Raw genomic sequence first — 16846 nt, 5'->3', positions numbered from 1 at the left:
TATATATGAGGTTTGACTCTTAAAAATGTTGTGTTTGTGCATATAAAAGGAAACGTGAGCGAATGAGCAGAAATGTATTGTTTAATTGTTCAAATAATATATATATATAAAAGTTAGAAAAAAAAAATATATATATATATACATATATATATATTTTTTTTCTAACTTTTATTAAATAATTTTTCTGTAATATAATTTAATATAAAATACACATTTCAAAATGGATTATGGTGCAGTACAAAATTAAATAATTTATGTTTTTGCGCTTTTGTGTTCATGCTTGTAAATAAGGCTTGACTGTTAAAGTGTTGTGTTTGTGAATTTTAAAGGAAACGTGAGTGTGAACCAGCAGAAAGGAAGGCAAGAGTGAGAAATGTCCATTTAAATGACTCTAGAATGATGTATGAGGTAGTGTGTTAATTGTCTGAGGTGATAAGGAGGAAGGATGTCCTCTCTCTCTTTTGTCACACACTGCTGTGTATTTATGGCACGAAGCAATTTTGGTGATGAAATGTTTATGGCAATCACTCTCAGAGTAACATGGGCAGTCAGTCAATCATGAGGGCCCAGCACATTGTCCATCTCCTGAGGGAAAAAAAGACGCATATCAGTGCTTTGTGTGTGTGTGTGTGTGTGTGTGTGTGAGAGAGAGAGAGAGAGAAGTTGACACTGACTTACATAATATAGAGAGAGAGAGAGAGAGAGAGAGAGAGAGAGAGAGAGAAAACACTGCTTGAAGAGCTCAGAAATAAAAACATTTCTAACTTAAGAGAATGGTAACATAATTTGAGGGAGGAATTTCCTCTGTTTATTTATCTCATCTGTCTAGTTATGTAGAATGTGATTTTAGACTAGCTGGGTAGAGTTCCCCGAGTGCAGTGAATGAAATGCAATTGAAGAGCTCAGAAATAAAAACATTTCTAACTTAAGAGAATGGTAACATAATTTGAGGGAGGAATTTCCTCTGTTTATACAGTGTCAATACTGTTTTAGCTCATTTGCCTGGGCTGTTTGGCTGAGGGACATTTAGCCTGGATATTCTGAGCACAAAAGAAGGTCAGACACTAAATATAATCCAGGCGTCTGCCTCAAACAGTATCTGTCACCGCTGTGACACAGACTCTGTATAACACTCTGTTTGAACCAGGCTTGACGCAACAAGCTTTTAGCATAAAGTAGATTATCTCTCTACAAAGAAAGCGAGAACAAAAATGCAAGAGTGAAACAGCCAATCAGAAAAATTGTCATACAGTTATGTAGAATGTGATTTTAGACTAGCTGGGTAGAGTTCCCCGAGTGCAGTGAATGAAATGCAACAATAAAAACCAAGCAATTGACAAAATGCCCAAATATCCTTCTATATTTGACCAAATGCGTAGTACTGAGACACTGCATTTGATATTGTATCCAGCAATGCAGTGCTCCCTAATTTACCCTCTATTTCCAGTGTGGACCAGATGTGAAATCAACCACACATGTAGCAAACCGTTTCACATAATAATTCAAATTGATTTACGCAATATGCAGTAAACACTGTACAGTATGCAGTGAACTCAACTCGAGTGTTGGAAATGACTGGTTGCTGCATAATGCTTTAAAGGAGACACATTACGCCCCTTTTTACAATATGTAATATAAGTCTCTGGTGTCCCCAGAATGTGTCTGTGAAGTTTCAGATCAAAATACTTATTTTGAGCTGATAATTGATAATTTATTATATCATTTTGAAAATGCCTATTTTGAGTGGAAGCGGGCCTGTCTCTTTAAATGCAAATGAGCTGCTGCAAATTCCCGCCCCCTTTTTCAGAATAGAGCTGCGCCATTACAGCTGGTACCTGCTAAAAACATCTGCTTTGGTTCTGATTATCATGTTTATCGTGCGGAAATCATGTGTTTTAATAAACCATATGAGTTTAAACTTCTGGTTTTCTGAGAGCACACATCCGAAGCACACGGACAGAAAGCAGCTGTCACAGCATGTGAGTACTAAACTAAGTTTTCATTCACACACAAGTTTACGTTAAAAACACACATGAGTTACAAAAAACAGTCGGCTATGTCTTTGAAGGTAAACAGCTGGGAAATACATTGCATGTTTATTTTAGATCTGTGTGGCAGCAGCAATATACATTAAATAAATCAATAAATCCACTGCTCTCTTGTCTCCTCTGAGGCTGGGACTGTAAACAGTGTTCTGTGCTCGTCTGTGCAGCCAATGACAGAACAGTTAGTATGTTTTGCTCAAACTTTCGCTATGGCATTAGAACTAGTACACCGTTGTCGCTTGTGAAAACACAATAACGGCGCCGTGGGTGTAAATTTACAGATTAAGGGGCGGTAATACTATAATGAGATCCCTTTGCCAAGTCACCAAGGGAGCAAAATCAGACACGATCGTTTTCTCAGACGCTTGCAGAAAAAGGCTTACCAAAACAAAGTTACTGGGTTAATCCAGTGTATATATATATATATATATATATATATATATATATATATATATATATATATATATATATATATTATAGTTTCCTTGGTTGGTAGATGCACCGGGGACCTGATTATAGCACTTAAAACCTGGAAAAGTCAGATTTTCATGATATGTCACCTTTAAATAATTGCTAGGGAGTTCTAAGTGTTGTTCTAGATGGTCTACAATGTCACTATGTCGAGTAGACATGATTTTGGAGAAGAAAGATTATTTTGAATTTTTTGTTTAAAGGGGTCCTATTATGCTCTTTTACAAAGTCTTGATTTTGTTTTGGGGGTATACTAGAACAGGCTCTCATACTAGGTTGTTCGAAAAACACATTATTTTTCACATATTTTACATTATTACAACACCTCTCTCCCCAGTCTGGCATGAACGGCTCAAAAAGTTCCTGTATCAAATGAAGGCCCACCTTCTGAAATACGAAACGTGCTGTGATTGGTTATCTGGGCCAGTGTGTGCTGTGATTGGCAGTCATCCCCTTACCATAGTCGCCTGCAAGCTTCAGTGTAAATATTGCGTCAAAATCAAATCAATTTGAGCGCGATTTAAACCCGGATGATTGTAACCACTCTAAATTCGACTGTCTTGGGAAAGCTAGCGTATCTCCGACATAGTGATAACACTCGTTGCCTTCTCTAGTGCAGCTCAACCAGGTCTCGTCCCATTCGTCTGTATTTGTGATATCACAAATCCCGGAAAATATGCGTTGTAGTCCAAACGAGTCATTCGTTGTAGTTTTTGAAAAGGGATTTCTGTTAAATAAAATATCTCCTTTTGAATTGGACTTTGACCTTTGTAACTTTGCAGATCTTTTTTATGCTCAAACAGCAACATTACAGACTAACTAAAGTTGAAAAAGTGAAAAACCATAATAGCACCCCTTTAATTTTGTGTAAAAGTGTTGTCTGGTCAAATAATTAGTCAAGATGTTAAAAAAGTAATTCCTGATTTTGTAGTTTATAAATCCATTGGAAATAGAAAGCCAAATTGAGTGTGTTGCATTAGGATACATGAAACGTGTCTGCCAAATGCATAAATGTAAATGTAAATGTAAATGCAAGTCATTCAGGTATTCTATGCAAAAATGGCCTGTCTGTATGTGAAGTGTATGTGAGAAAACGAGATGTGAAAGGGTTGGTTTGGAGTTCAGTTTTGATTATCGGTCCGTGGTAATGCCTCTGGCTTTTTGACACTGCCAAGAGTTACAAACACATTCCCCTCATGAAAGCCGACACTCCTGTGGACAGTTGGGAGAGCAACAGATAGAGGCCTGGACTCCATCACAGATCCTGCTGGAAGGTGTGTGTAAGTCACGGCTGCCGGCAAGCGCTCGGCCAAACCAAACTCAGCCGAAATAAGCGAGCGGATTGTGAGGTGTGGATGAAATGCACATTTGTGGAATTTTTCGAGCTCATACGTTCCCATCTGCACAATGCCTCCTTTTCACACGTCTCCTTTCGGGCACCTGCACAAACTGTAGAGAGATCAGTCTCTCCCAGCCTGAGCTGACGGAGCTAAATAAACACACAGCTGCTGGTGAATGAACACAGGGCCAGTAATGGGTTTTAATTGATTTGTAAGGTGGCTGGTTTGCAGCACTGTTGCATTATTGATCAGGCTGAGGCCCAGTCACTGGTTCCACACCGGATCGTTTGAGCACGCTGATAAAAAAGGCTTAGGCAGTGAACAGGAACTCGAGATTCAGTATTTTTCCACTGTCTTCAGTGAGCATATCTGAACAGCCTTGAAAATGCAGTTCTTTTGGAGACTGGCAGCTTTTATAGTATGGCTGATAAACTATAGAGAAGAGTGAAGGGAAGAGGTATACTATGGTGTATATAAAGTGGAGAGACAATTTAAAAGCTTTTAAATAATTATTTATCTGCTTGTTTTATAACTGCTTCATGTCTTTTGTGGTGCTTGCTAAGAGATTTTTTTTTCTTCAAAACTCATCCCTGCACTGTTTGTGGTATACAGACCTGAACACTTTCAGAAGTCCAAAAGCTGTCACTGGGACGGTGCCCTTTCAAAAGGCACTAATATGTACCATTTAGGTACTAAAATGTGCTTTAAGATATACTCATATGCACAAATATGCATAAGACACTTCCTTCAAAAACATTTAAAAAATCTTACCGTACCCAAATTTGTTTTTACAAATAAAAATGTCCCTAGATGCAAATTTGCTCAAATGTAACTCAATTCAAAAAGTATAAATAAACTCCCACAAACTTTAATGCATAAATGGTCCTGATACTGTCAGCCGTCCGGTTGTGTGAGTGAGTGGTTGCGGGTGGAGAGCTAGCGTTTGGCTACTTTTTGGTACACGGCTGTGGTGAGCTTTTTCATCTTTTTCACATGCATGAAAAAGGTAAGACATCATTTATTGCTTTTTCGTTTTTGAAGACGACGGAGAGGTGCGCTGGTGGTATTGTTTGAAAGTTTGCGGGGAATGGCGTCCTTTGTGACGCTGCCGCTGTCCATTGGGCACAGGGTTCGGTTTATTACGGATCCTGGGGTCACTAAGGAAGAGGCTTTGTTTGTGGTAGGTGAACAGGTTGGCTATGACAGTATATCTTATGCATCTCGGATGAACAAAGCTGCTGTTGTTTTTTTGAAAGAGGAACGTTTGGTTCATGCTTTGATTGAAAATGGAGTCTTTATTAATGATACTTTTGTTCAAGTTTCGCCGCTATCTGTTCCCTCAACGAGAGTAGTTATTTCAGGTGTTCCACCTTTTATCCCTAATGAGTTAATCAAACAAGAATTGCGTAGGTTTGGAAAATTTGCAAGTGGATTTAAGACGGTGACTCTTGGATGTAAAGATGACCGTTTAAAATATGTAATCTCATTTAGGAGGCAAGTGTTCATGTTTTTGGATTCTCCGGCACAGTCTTTGGATGTTTCATTTAAGATAAAGCATGGAGGAGGATATTACACGGTGTATGCTAATTCAGGGAGCATGAAATGTTTTGAATGTGGGGATGTGGGGCACAAGCGTCTTGCTTGCCCTCATAGAGAACAAGTGGAACATGCAGAGAGACCTACTGAACAACCGAATGAAGTTGATGGACAAAGAGTTACAGCTTATAGCAGCAATTCTACTTCTCAGGGTGAACGGATGGTAAGTATGGTTCATGAGATGGTAGAGACTAATAGAGAAAATGAGAAAGTTGATGGGCTTTTAGAGCAGTCAGTTCCCGTTGATAAAGCTGGAGGGAGCTTAAAAGATGTTGAAAATACAGGAGAAAGATTGAATATAAGTGAAGCCGTGGGTAAAAGTGTGCCTGTTTTGCAGGATGTTGTTGTAGAAAATAATCAGAAGGATGTAGAAACTGTGTCAAATGATAAAAATCAAGTAGAAAGTGATGCTGAAGAAATGGAACAGGATGAGTCAGATGGAGAAGGATTTGATGCATCAAACAGGTCGAGAGATCTGTATTCACTGGAGGAAATTAATTATTTTCTCGATGAAACTTTTGGACAGTCTGTTAAAGTTGATGATTATTTTGCTGAAACAGAAAATGTTATCAGGTCGGTTGCAATTTTGCAAAAGATGGTCAGTTTTGATTTGTTAGATGAAAGGAAGCGTTATCGATTGAGGAAACATGTTACTGCGTTGAAAAAGGTCCCCAAGGCAAATAAAACTCGAAAATATAAAAAAGCTTTAGCAAAAAATAAGTGATGTCTGTCTTCATCATGTTGCACGTGTTGGTTTCCTTATTTCTCTATCTGTTCCTTTTTCTCTATGGGGAGTTTAAGAGTAGGCTCATTAAATATAAATGGTGGGAGGGACAGACAGAAGAGAGAATTGGTAAAGGAGATAGTCTATAGGAATAAACTTGATGTTATTTTTCTCCAGGAAACGCATAGCACTATAAAAGATGAAGTTGATTGGGGTTTATTTTGGGGTGGTCAATTTTTTTTAAGTCATGGGAGTAATGTTAGTGGAGGGGTGGCTGTGCTTTTCTCAAACAGTTTAAAGGTGAAGATTTTAAATTCTTGTATATTAGTTAAAGGTTGAGGTTTAATGGTTGTCACGAATCCAGTCCATGAACTTCCATCTGCTAGCCATCGGAGGTCACCCTTTCCAGTTTCACTGACTCTCGCACTACACACTGTTGCACATCGCCCTGGACTACATATCCCATCATTCATTGCACTGATTGCACTCAGCACGGATTGCACACAGCTGTTTCACATCACTCACTCACTATATATCACTCACTCAAACTACCATTCACTGCCGAGTATTACTTCGCCTGTTAGTTTTCCTAGTTCCTGTTATCCTTCCCTTGTTTCCTTGTTTTGCCTTGCCTTGTCAGTTTTCTCGGTTCTGATCTTTGCCTGTCTCCCTGGATTTATCCCTCTAGTCTCGCCCCTGTGATTCTGTCTGCCGATCGTCGACCTACACTAGCCCTAGGACTATTCTTGTGTTTTGCCCGCCATATACCTGTCTGCCATTATCTGACCCATGCCTGTTTTATGACCACGTCTCTGTCTTCTCCTAATAAAGAGCTTGCATATGGATCCGCACGTCTCACGTCTTGTCAGCCCCGTTACAGAATACTCGGCCAAACAAGGATCCAGCAGCTCTTCTGAGGAACATTGGCCAGGTATGGACACCGCAAGGATTTTGTTAGCCCTTAAACAGGGTCCACGATCACTGGAGAACCATATCCGAGAGTTTTTAGCTATCGCTCACTATCCTGATTTACCAGACTGTTTATTGATAGAGTTTTTCTGCGATGGTATACATCAACCTCTGAGGGCTAAGCTTAGACGCGAGGGTCCACGTTCATCACTCGCTCAGTTCATGGATTATGCTTTGTTGACTGTCGGATCTTTATTTACTGTGGGTGTCGTGGAGGAAGAACGCGACGCAATGTCTGTGATTGAAGTGGTGGCTGTACCAGAGCACGCTCACAAAATGGCGGCCCTTGTTTCCTTGTTTTGCCTTGCCTTGTCAGTTTTCTCGGTTCTGATCTTTGCCTGTCTCCCTGGATTTATCCCTCTAGTCTCGCCCCTGTGATTCTGTCTGCCGATCGTCGACCTACGCTAGCCCTAGGACTATTCTTGTGTTTTGCCCGCCATATACCTGTCTGCCATTATCTGACCCATGCCTGTTTTATGACCACGTCTCTGTCTTCTCCTAATAAAGAGCTTGCATATGGATCCGCACGTCTCACGTCTTGTCAGCCCCGTTACAATGGTTAAAGCTGATATAGAGGGTTCCATCTATTGTTTTATTTATATTTATGCACCTAATAGTGGGACTGAAAGAATATAGTGATTGTGATTATTTTATTTTGGGTGGAGACTGGAATTGTACTGTTGATTTTAATATTGATAGGCTTAGTGAAGAGCCTCATTTACAATCCAGTAAAAACCTTAAAAAGATATTACTTCATTTTGATTTAATAGATGCATGGAGAATTAAATTTCCAAATGTAAAACAATATACATGGGTGAAGGTTGTGGATGGAAGAGTGAGTGCAGCTAGATTAGATAGATTTTATATGTCACAAGGGCTTAGATCGAAGTTAATTGATAGCTCTATTAGACCAGTTGGCTTCTCTGATAATAATCTTATTATTGTGAATCTTCTCTTAAAGAAAGAAGGTAATAGATTTCAGTGGCATTTTAATAATAAACTACTTCAAGATGATGTTTTTTTGTGAGAATTTTAAGATTTTTTTGGGATAAGTGGAAAGTTAAAAGTTATTTTGAGTCTTTAAACCAGTGGTGGGAAATTGGGAAGGCTCAAATTAGAATTTTTTGTCAACAATATACCTCTTTTTCTTCAGTTATGTTAAAACAGGCCATAGAGGAGGTTGAGCGGGACATAAGACGCATTGAAAATAAACTTTTAAAAGGCGAGGAGACATAATATATAACAATGAATTGCACTGAATAAATAACAATGAATTGCACACAAAAAGGTTGGAGCTGCATTCCTTGTTGCAAGAAAAAGTGAAAGGAGCACTTGTGAGGTCACGATATATTCAATTAAAAGATATGGATGCCTCAAGTACTTTCTTTTTCAACTTGGAAAAAACTTCTGTGAAAGATCAGCGCATGACATGTTTAAAATGTTCAGATGGTCATGTAACAGCAGATGGAGGGGAAATGAGGAGATGCTCTATGGACTTCTATACCAAGTTGTATGACAAGGAACAATGTGATGAGCAATGTGTTCAGGATCTTTTAGAAGGTCTTCCTCAACATTGTGAAGCGGAACAAGCTGAACTGGATAAAGAAATAAGCTTGGAATAACTCACTAATGCTGTTAATCAACTGGCATCTGGACGTGCACCTGGAATAGATGGGCTCACTATTGACTTTTATAAACATTTTTGGAGGGTTATTGGACCTGATTTGCATGAGGTTTTAATGAGCTCGTATGATGATAATGTACTCCCGGCCTCCTGTAGAAGGGCTGTTTTAACATTACTTCCTAAAAAGGGAGATTTAACTGAACTTAGGAATTGGAGACCTGTTGCTCTTTTGTGTACCAACTATAAAGTGCTCTCTAGAGCCTTGTCTAATAGGTTAAAGCCTTATATAGGCTTACTTGTACACATGGATCAGACCTATTGCATCCCAGACCAGACAATAATGGACAATTTGTTTTTAATGAGAGATGTGATAGATGTGTGTAATGTGTATAATCAAAGTATTGAAATTGTATCCCTAGATCAAGAGAAAGCCTTCGATCGAATAGATCATAATTTTCTGTTTTCTGTTTTCAAAGCTTTTGGTTTTGGAGAAAAGTTTATAGCATGGGTGACTCTTCTTTATAATAATGTAATAATGTATTCTTGTATGGTCAAGGTGGGAGGGGGCCTTAGTCGACCAATACCAGTAAAAAGGGGAATAAGGCAAGGCTGCCCTATTTCTGGACAGCTGTATTCATTATCTGTTGAACCTCTTTTATATTTTTTAAGAAAGCATTTGACTGGCTTTAGTTTACCAGGCTGTATAACTGATTCACCTTTAGTTGTATCTGCTTATGCAGATGATATTAACATTTTTGTTAAAAATGAAAATGATATACATACAATTGTAAAGGCTTTGAAGTGTTATGAAAAGGCTTCTTCGTCAAAGGTTAATTGGGATAAAAGTGAAGCGTTAAAAGTGGGACAGTGGAGAGAGGAAAATATACCTTGTTTACCTGGTGGTTTGAAGTGGGGAAGTAATGGGATAAAAATTGTGGGTGTTTTTCTTGGAACACAACAATTCCAAGAAAGGAATTGGGAGGGGGTGATGGAGAAAGTATGTGCAAAAATTTCTAAATGGAGATGCTTGCTTCCTCAGATGTCGTATAGAGGACGTGTTTTAGTAATCAATCATTTGGTTGCTTCTATGCTTTGGCATAAAATTATGGTTTTAAATCCATTAAAGGCTTTGATTACAAGTGTGCAGAAGATAATTCTGGACTTTTTTTGGTCAGGGTATCATTGGATTAGAGCTGCTGCTCTATATCTCCCACTTTGTGAGGGAGGTCAGGGGCTTGTTGATTTATCTTCACGAATAGTGGCTTTTAGACTAAAAATGGCACAAAGATTTTTGTATGGAAATGGATTGAGATGCCATGAAACTGCAAAATTGCTTTTACAGACGGTAGGGAGGTTGGGTTATAGTAAGCAATTTTTTTTGCTGAAACTTGAAGAGGTACAAGTCACAGGTCTAACATCTTATGATTCGGTTTTGCAGGCGTGGCAAATTTTGAAAGTATCCAGAGATTCCGGTGTTCTACCTGGTATGTGGATCTTTGAAGAGCCACTATTCTATAATGAATTCCTTTGTGCAAGTTCTTTAAATTCTATTAGCCTGCGCTCAGCACTGAGAGAGGCTGGGTGTACAAAGTTAGGCCAACTTTTAAAAGCTATGCATTCATCTCTTGTTGAATTAGGACAATTGGCAAATATAAGATCTGAAAGATTGATGGAAAGGATTGTGGTAGATGTTTGCGAATCATTACCACAGTCACTAAGAGAGTTTGCTGAAGACCATGATATGGTTAATCAGTGGGAGGATGGGTGTGAGTATATTTTCCCATGTCTTGATATCTTTCCAACTGTGAGTGAACGGATTGGTTTAGAAGATGGTTTTCTTTCATTTACAAATTTACATCTGAGTTCTTTTGAAGAGTTGGGTAAAAAGGAGGCTTATATACTGTATGTGAAAATACTCCATAGCAGATCTTTTGAAGGAATGAAAACATCAAGGTGATTTGACTTTTTCGGTCCTGATCAGTCCGTGAAAGGATGTTGGAGATCTCTGTATAAGATGCCTATTGATAAACGGACAGAAGATCTCCAATGGAGAATAGTCCATGGGGCTATAGCCACTAATAAACATGTAGCCCATTTAGATTCTAGTCAAGGAGTGGAATGTCCGTTTTGTATTCAAGATGAAACTTTGGTGCATTTGTTTTGTGGTTGTGGTAGATTGGGGGTGTTATTTAATTTGTTAAAACAGTGGTGTTTAAACCGGGGGGAATGTTTTTCTTTACCTCTATTTATTTTTGGACCAAAGTATTCTGCTAAGGAAAAACAAAAACATGTTTTATTGAATTTTGTTTTTGGAGTAGCTAAACTTTCTATATGGCTTTCCAGAAAAAATAAAATTCAGAACAAAGGGTCAAAAGAGGTCTATTGGGTTTTTCTGGGAATGTTAGAAGCTCGCCTCAGAATTGAGTATGTTTATTATAAATTAATCAACAATTTACAGGCTTGTGTTCTTTGTGTTGTTGATAGTGATGGAGAGTTGGTTTTACCTTTTTAACAATTTGAAGATTGTGTAAAGATGATGTAATACTGGTGATATTTTTAAATTGTTAAATATGGAATAAAATTATGTTTCAACCTCTCTCTCTCTCTCTCACACACACACACACCAAATCATCTTGGAAGCATATGGAACATTCTGTGCTTTCGGATAACTTATTTTAAGAGTTGAGCAAGGTATAAAAACTTGTTGTTTGTGTGTGTGTGTGTGTGTGAAACTCAACCGAAGTGGTACTAAAAAAAGTACCAGGTACCAGGTACCAGGTACTGAACCCAGTGGAAACCCCCCCAAAAGTGAACCGTACTGAGCCGTACCGTGCCGTACCATGCAGTGGAAAAGCGCCATAAGAGAGTTTGCTGAAGATCATGATATGGTTAATCAGTGGGAGGATGGGTGTGAGTATATTTTCCCATGTCTTGATATCTTTCCAACTGTGAGTGAACGGATTGGTTTAGAAGATGGTTTTCTTTCATTTACAAATTTACATCTGAGTTCTTTTGAAGAGTTGGGTAAAAAGGAGGCTTATATACTGTATGTGAAAATACTCCATAGCAGATCTTTTGAAGGAATGAAAACATCAAGGTGGTTTGACTTTTTTGCTCCTGATCAGCCCGTGAAAGGATGTTGGAGATCTCTGTATAAGATGCCTATTGATAAACGGACAGAAGATCTCCAATGGAGAATAGTCCATGGGGCTATAGCCACTAATAAACATGTAGCCCATTTAGATTCTAGTCAAGGAGTGGAATGTCCATTTTGTATTCAAGATGAAACTTTGGTGCATTTGTTTTGTGGTTGTGGTAGATTGGGGGTGTTATTTAATTTGTTAAAACAGTGGTGTTTAAACTGGGGGGAATGTTTTTCTTTACCTCTATTTATTTTTGGACCAAAGTATTCTGCTAAGGAAAAACAAAAACATGTTTTATTGAATTTTGTTTTTGGAGTAGCTAAACTTTCTATATGGCTTTCCAGAAAAAATAAAATTCAGAACAAAGGGTCAAAAGAGGTCTATTGGGTTTTTCTGGGAATGTTAGAAGCTCGCCTCAGAATTGAGTATGTTTATTATAAATTAATCAACAATTTACAGGCTTTTGTTGGAAAATGGTCTGTTGGAAGTGTTCTTTGTGTTGTTGATAGTGATGGAGAGTTGGTTTTACCTTTTTAACAATTTGAAGATTGTGTAAAGATGATGTAATACTGGTGATATTTTTAAATTGTTAAATATGGAATAAAATTATGTTTCAACCTCTCTCTCTCTCTCTCACACACACACACACCAAATCATCTTGGAAGCATATGGAACATTCTGTGCTTTCGGATAACTTATTTTAAGAGTTGAGCAAGGTATAAAAACTTGTTGTTTGTGTGTGTGTGTGTGTGTGTAAACTAGAGTGGTGTGAATAATGAGAAGGCACATATGTGTGTGTGTGTGTGTGTGTGTGTGTGTGTGTGTGTGTGTGTGACGTGTGTGCGCGTGTAAACTAGAGTGCTGTGAATAATGAGAAGGCACATGTGTGTGAGACACAAAGAGAGAGGGAAGGACTGCTTGACTGCTCTAATCCCTTCATTCCTTTTGTTTGCCACTGCAGATAGAGTTCAGATGTTTCTTCTCATTTGTCTTGGAGCTGAGCATAATCTGTCTCTCAGGCTTTATTCTGTCTCAGCTTGTCTCACGATCACAGAACTGTGAGGTCCTCCCCTCTCAAATGCTTTCAGATCACCACAACATAAAGTTAGTCTCTTACACAACCCTCATCCCTACTTAACTTGACCATCTCATCACCCTGCTATCAATCAACGCACCTGTTTTCCTCTCTGACCAAAGAAAAGTTTTATTGCTCAGAGGTTGCTCTTTTATAGCTCTGGAGACTTAAGCTCTTAATTCTGTTTAAACTCAATATTAACTTTGTCTCAGATGTTTCTCCTACAATTGCCTTTTTCATATATAAAGAGGTATACATCAATGTGAATAGCAGCTAAGATATTTGGGATGAATCTGATTTTGAATTTCATGTTGAAATATGACTTAGGATTGCAATTTTTTTTTTAGCATTGATTACACAGGGTCTTTTCTCAGGAGACCCCAAAGTCTCCATTTGATCCCATTTAATCTCATTGCTATCTGAGAGAAACAACTGACATACAAGATCCAATTTGTATTTTTGCTCATAGCAAGATCGCAGAGCACAGTTTGAGATTTTTTTGGAGTATTTTCCATAGGAGATTTAAGTAAAGATCACCATTTGATTTTGTTTTTAACTTATTGCTGTCTAGGAGAAACAATTGAGATAAGAGATATTATTTGTATTTTCCTTAAGCTTTTCTGTGAGAAAAGACTCCTAGAGGAACATTTAATTGTTCGGATGTTGCTATTTCTTTACAGATATGTTTCTCCTAAAGTCCTATTGAGAAATAATAACAGACACATAAGACTATCTGATCATTCGAGCTCAGTAGATATCAAAGTCTGCAATTAAAAATCAGATAATTTGTTTCTGAAAGAATTGGATGAGAAATATGTGTATGTTCATAGATGGCAGACTTTGATGTCTTGGCAAATCTGAGCACAGTTTCTCAGAGGACCAAGTTCTTACTGACGTGGTCTGGAACTTCATTAAAAATAATGTTGAATAATGTTGGGATAAGAAGGAAGGCAATGCAAAGACAGTTTTTCCACAACTTGGCACTGTACAGGATCTTGTTATCTTTGGAGCCATCTTTTTCTTCTGATTTCTATATAGTCCTGTGTTTGCCTCTCGCTATTTACACTACATGTGTCACACTCTCTCTGGGAGGAAACGAGGAACGATGAGACACTGGCGTTAACACAAACAATAGTCTTTAATAATCCAATCAGTGGGGTCGAACAGGCAGGACACTCACATAACACAGGCAAGGAAGACGTTCAACAAGTAGAACCGGCAAAGGAAGACTACACAGACTGGGGCTAATAAACAGAGGGCAATCAGGGGAACACAGGTGCATGGAATCATAATCAAATTAACACAATAAACACGAGGAGAAACTGGGTCACAGGGAGCAAAACGCACACAGACAGTCCAGAACCCTGACAGCATGAGCAAATCGGTGGGCGGGGCTAAAGAATCAGTGATTTAGAAGCAGGCATTGATCTTCTGCAGCGGAGGCGATGTTTAACCACACTATTACGTCATAAAGTGGCACATTCCACAACCTGTCGTTTTGCAGATTGGTTTCAATACAAGCTGTTTTTAGACTAACGAGAAAGTTTTGAGTTCTGAAACTTACAGGATGTTTTTATAGTACAATGACCCCCTATCTGTCAAAAGATTGTGATTTTTTTTTAATTTCTCAGTTCATAACCCATTTTAAGCTCATATGGAGATCTCAGAGTTTTGATTGCAGACTTTGGTGGAATTGAGCACAGTTTGACAAGTGTGAGATTATTTGGTCGCCTTTTCTTCTTCCTTGATTTTTTTTAATGTTATTGCTGTCTATGAGAAACAATTGGGATAAGAGATTGTATGTGTTTTTCCTTAAGCTTTCCTATGATAAATGCATTTCCAGGGGAAAATTTGATTGATTGCTAGAGTTCATATTGAGACTTTTGATTGCAGGCTTTCTTGGTAAATCTGAGTAGAGAAACATGACATTACTAGGTTGACAGGAGAAAAACCTGAGAAGAATTTGATCTCACTGCTGTCTTGAAGAAACAACTGGGACTAAAGAGCTGGTGATTTTTTGTGGGTGGGATTCGAGTCTCAATGTGCAGTCATTCTCTCTTAAGACACTTTCTACCTCACAGGCCTTTAGCTCTTCGCAGGAGCCATAGGAACTCTGAGAGCCATAAACCTCCACATTGATTAGATGAGTCTGTGCGGCGGAGGGGAGATTGTTTCCTGATGGGCGGCAGAATCAACCAGGAGGGGTCGGCAAACCAGGGACACAGCAGCATCCTGAGCTGCCCTTTGATGTTCCTGATGAATGCGGATCAACAGGGAGTCTGAGAGAGAGAGAGACAGGGAAAGCTAAACCTGCTGGGGATCTCTAAAGGATTGATTCCCTGTCGCTGCTGCCTGGATGGTCAGAAAGAAAAAGGAAAAGCAATAGAGAAAAAGTGAGCTTAAAAGAACCAACAAAGGCCGGCCACTTAGCACAGTTCACCACTGTGCTCCGGCTTCTAGAAAATTTGCTCTTTCTGTTGGTGTCACCAGGTGAACAGAGAGCATGCTGGGAGCTGCGAACATGTAAAGGAGTCTTTCAACGCCGCACAATTACAAAGAGATGTGAGGGTAAAAAAGCCTTCCTTTATTGACTCAACATTCAACAGTTCAAAACAGTTTAAGTACAGAACTCCCATTCCCTGTGAATAATCCTCAGACAAATGTAGTTTTAATATTGCAGTCCATTACTGACACGTATTTATACACTGGTCATTTTAATAACCCCTTTTTCAGTGGCTCTCTTTCTCTGTCTGACTCTCGTTGTGCTTGTCTCCATCTGTTGGTCACTTTTTTCATCCCTTCAGCTGAAATGTAAATTCACCAGATGAACTGAACTCATTCTCTCACACAACTGCAAATGTTGAAAGTTACTCATACTGTTCCAAATAAATATTGTATTGTATTGTTTTTATTTGTTTATTTATTTTCATTTAATTATTTATTTTCATTCAATTAGTTATTTTGCACAATATCCTTGCTGTTTTTTTTTTTCTTCTGTACAATGAAAGTGAACTTGGATGGGGCTGGCTTTGACTTGCTTAGTTGGGGTTTAAAATACACTAAATATTCAGTAATGTTATTGATTTGACATTATCAGATGAGAACAAAATGTAAACTGTATTGAGCTGAACTGTTGTCCTAAGTAGTCCTTCATAATTGATTAATTTTGCAGTCTTGACACTGTTATTGAACTGCATTGAATCAACATCGAACTGATTCAGGCTGAATAACGACACTATTTTCTTCTGTTTATTGAACTTGTTTCATAAATGATGATCTGCACACAATTATTGAACTGAACTGAATCAACACTGAACTGACTGGAGCTGAATAATGACACTATTGTCTTGTTAGAGCTGATTTACAGCAGAATTTGGATTTATCTCATATTTGATGAAGTTTGGATCGTTGAAAAATATGACAATTCTGTCATCATTTATTCAAACTCATGTCATAGTAAACCTGTCTTGGGATATTAGAAAACAACTATTTTACAAGGTAGCAATTTCAAATGAATTTGTATGATGTGAATCAGATGAACACAGTTCATCATGGTCATGGCCTAATGGTTAGAGAGTCGGACTCGTGACCCAAAAGATTGTAGGTGGGGGGAGTGAATGTACAGCGCTCTCTCCCACCTTCAATACCACAACTGAGGTGCCCTTGAGCAAGGCACCGAACCCCCAAACTGCTCCCCGGGCACAGCAGCAAAAAATGGCTGCCCACTGCTCTGGGTGTGTGTTCATGGTGTGTGTGTGTGTTCACTGCTGTGTGTGTGCACTTTGGACGGGATAAATGCAGAGCACTAATTCCGAGTATGGGTCACCATACTTGGCCACATGTCACGTCACTTCACTTC

General features: G+C 38.5%; 1 long non-coding RNA gene across 1 annotated transcript; it reads left to right on the top strand.

The window, feature by feature from the left end:
- The first annotated feature begins 4763 nt into the window (after nt 1-4763).
- LOC107555636 (uncharacterized) lies at nt 4764-13631 on the top strand. The gene is made up of 3 exons (XR_001605187.1): nt 4764-4862; nt 10881-10882; nt 13620-13631. It is a non-coding gene; the product is annotated as an uncharacterized lncRNA (long non-coding RNA).
- Nucleotides 13632-16846: the final 3215 nt, after the last annotated feature.

The sequence above is a fragment of the Sinocyclocheilus grahami genome, unplaced genomic scaffold (genome assembly GCF_001515645.1).
Source record: "Sinocyclocheilus grahami isolate Dianchi unplaced genomic scaffold, SAMN03320097.WGS_v1.1 scaffold541.1, whole genome shotgun sequence".
Taxonomy (NCBI): Eukaryota; Metazoa; Chordata; class Actinopteri; order Cypriniformes; family Cyprinidae; genus Sinocyclocheilus; species Sinocyclocheilus grahami.
This window is presented reverse-complemented; position numbering and strand designations above follow the sequence as displayed.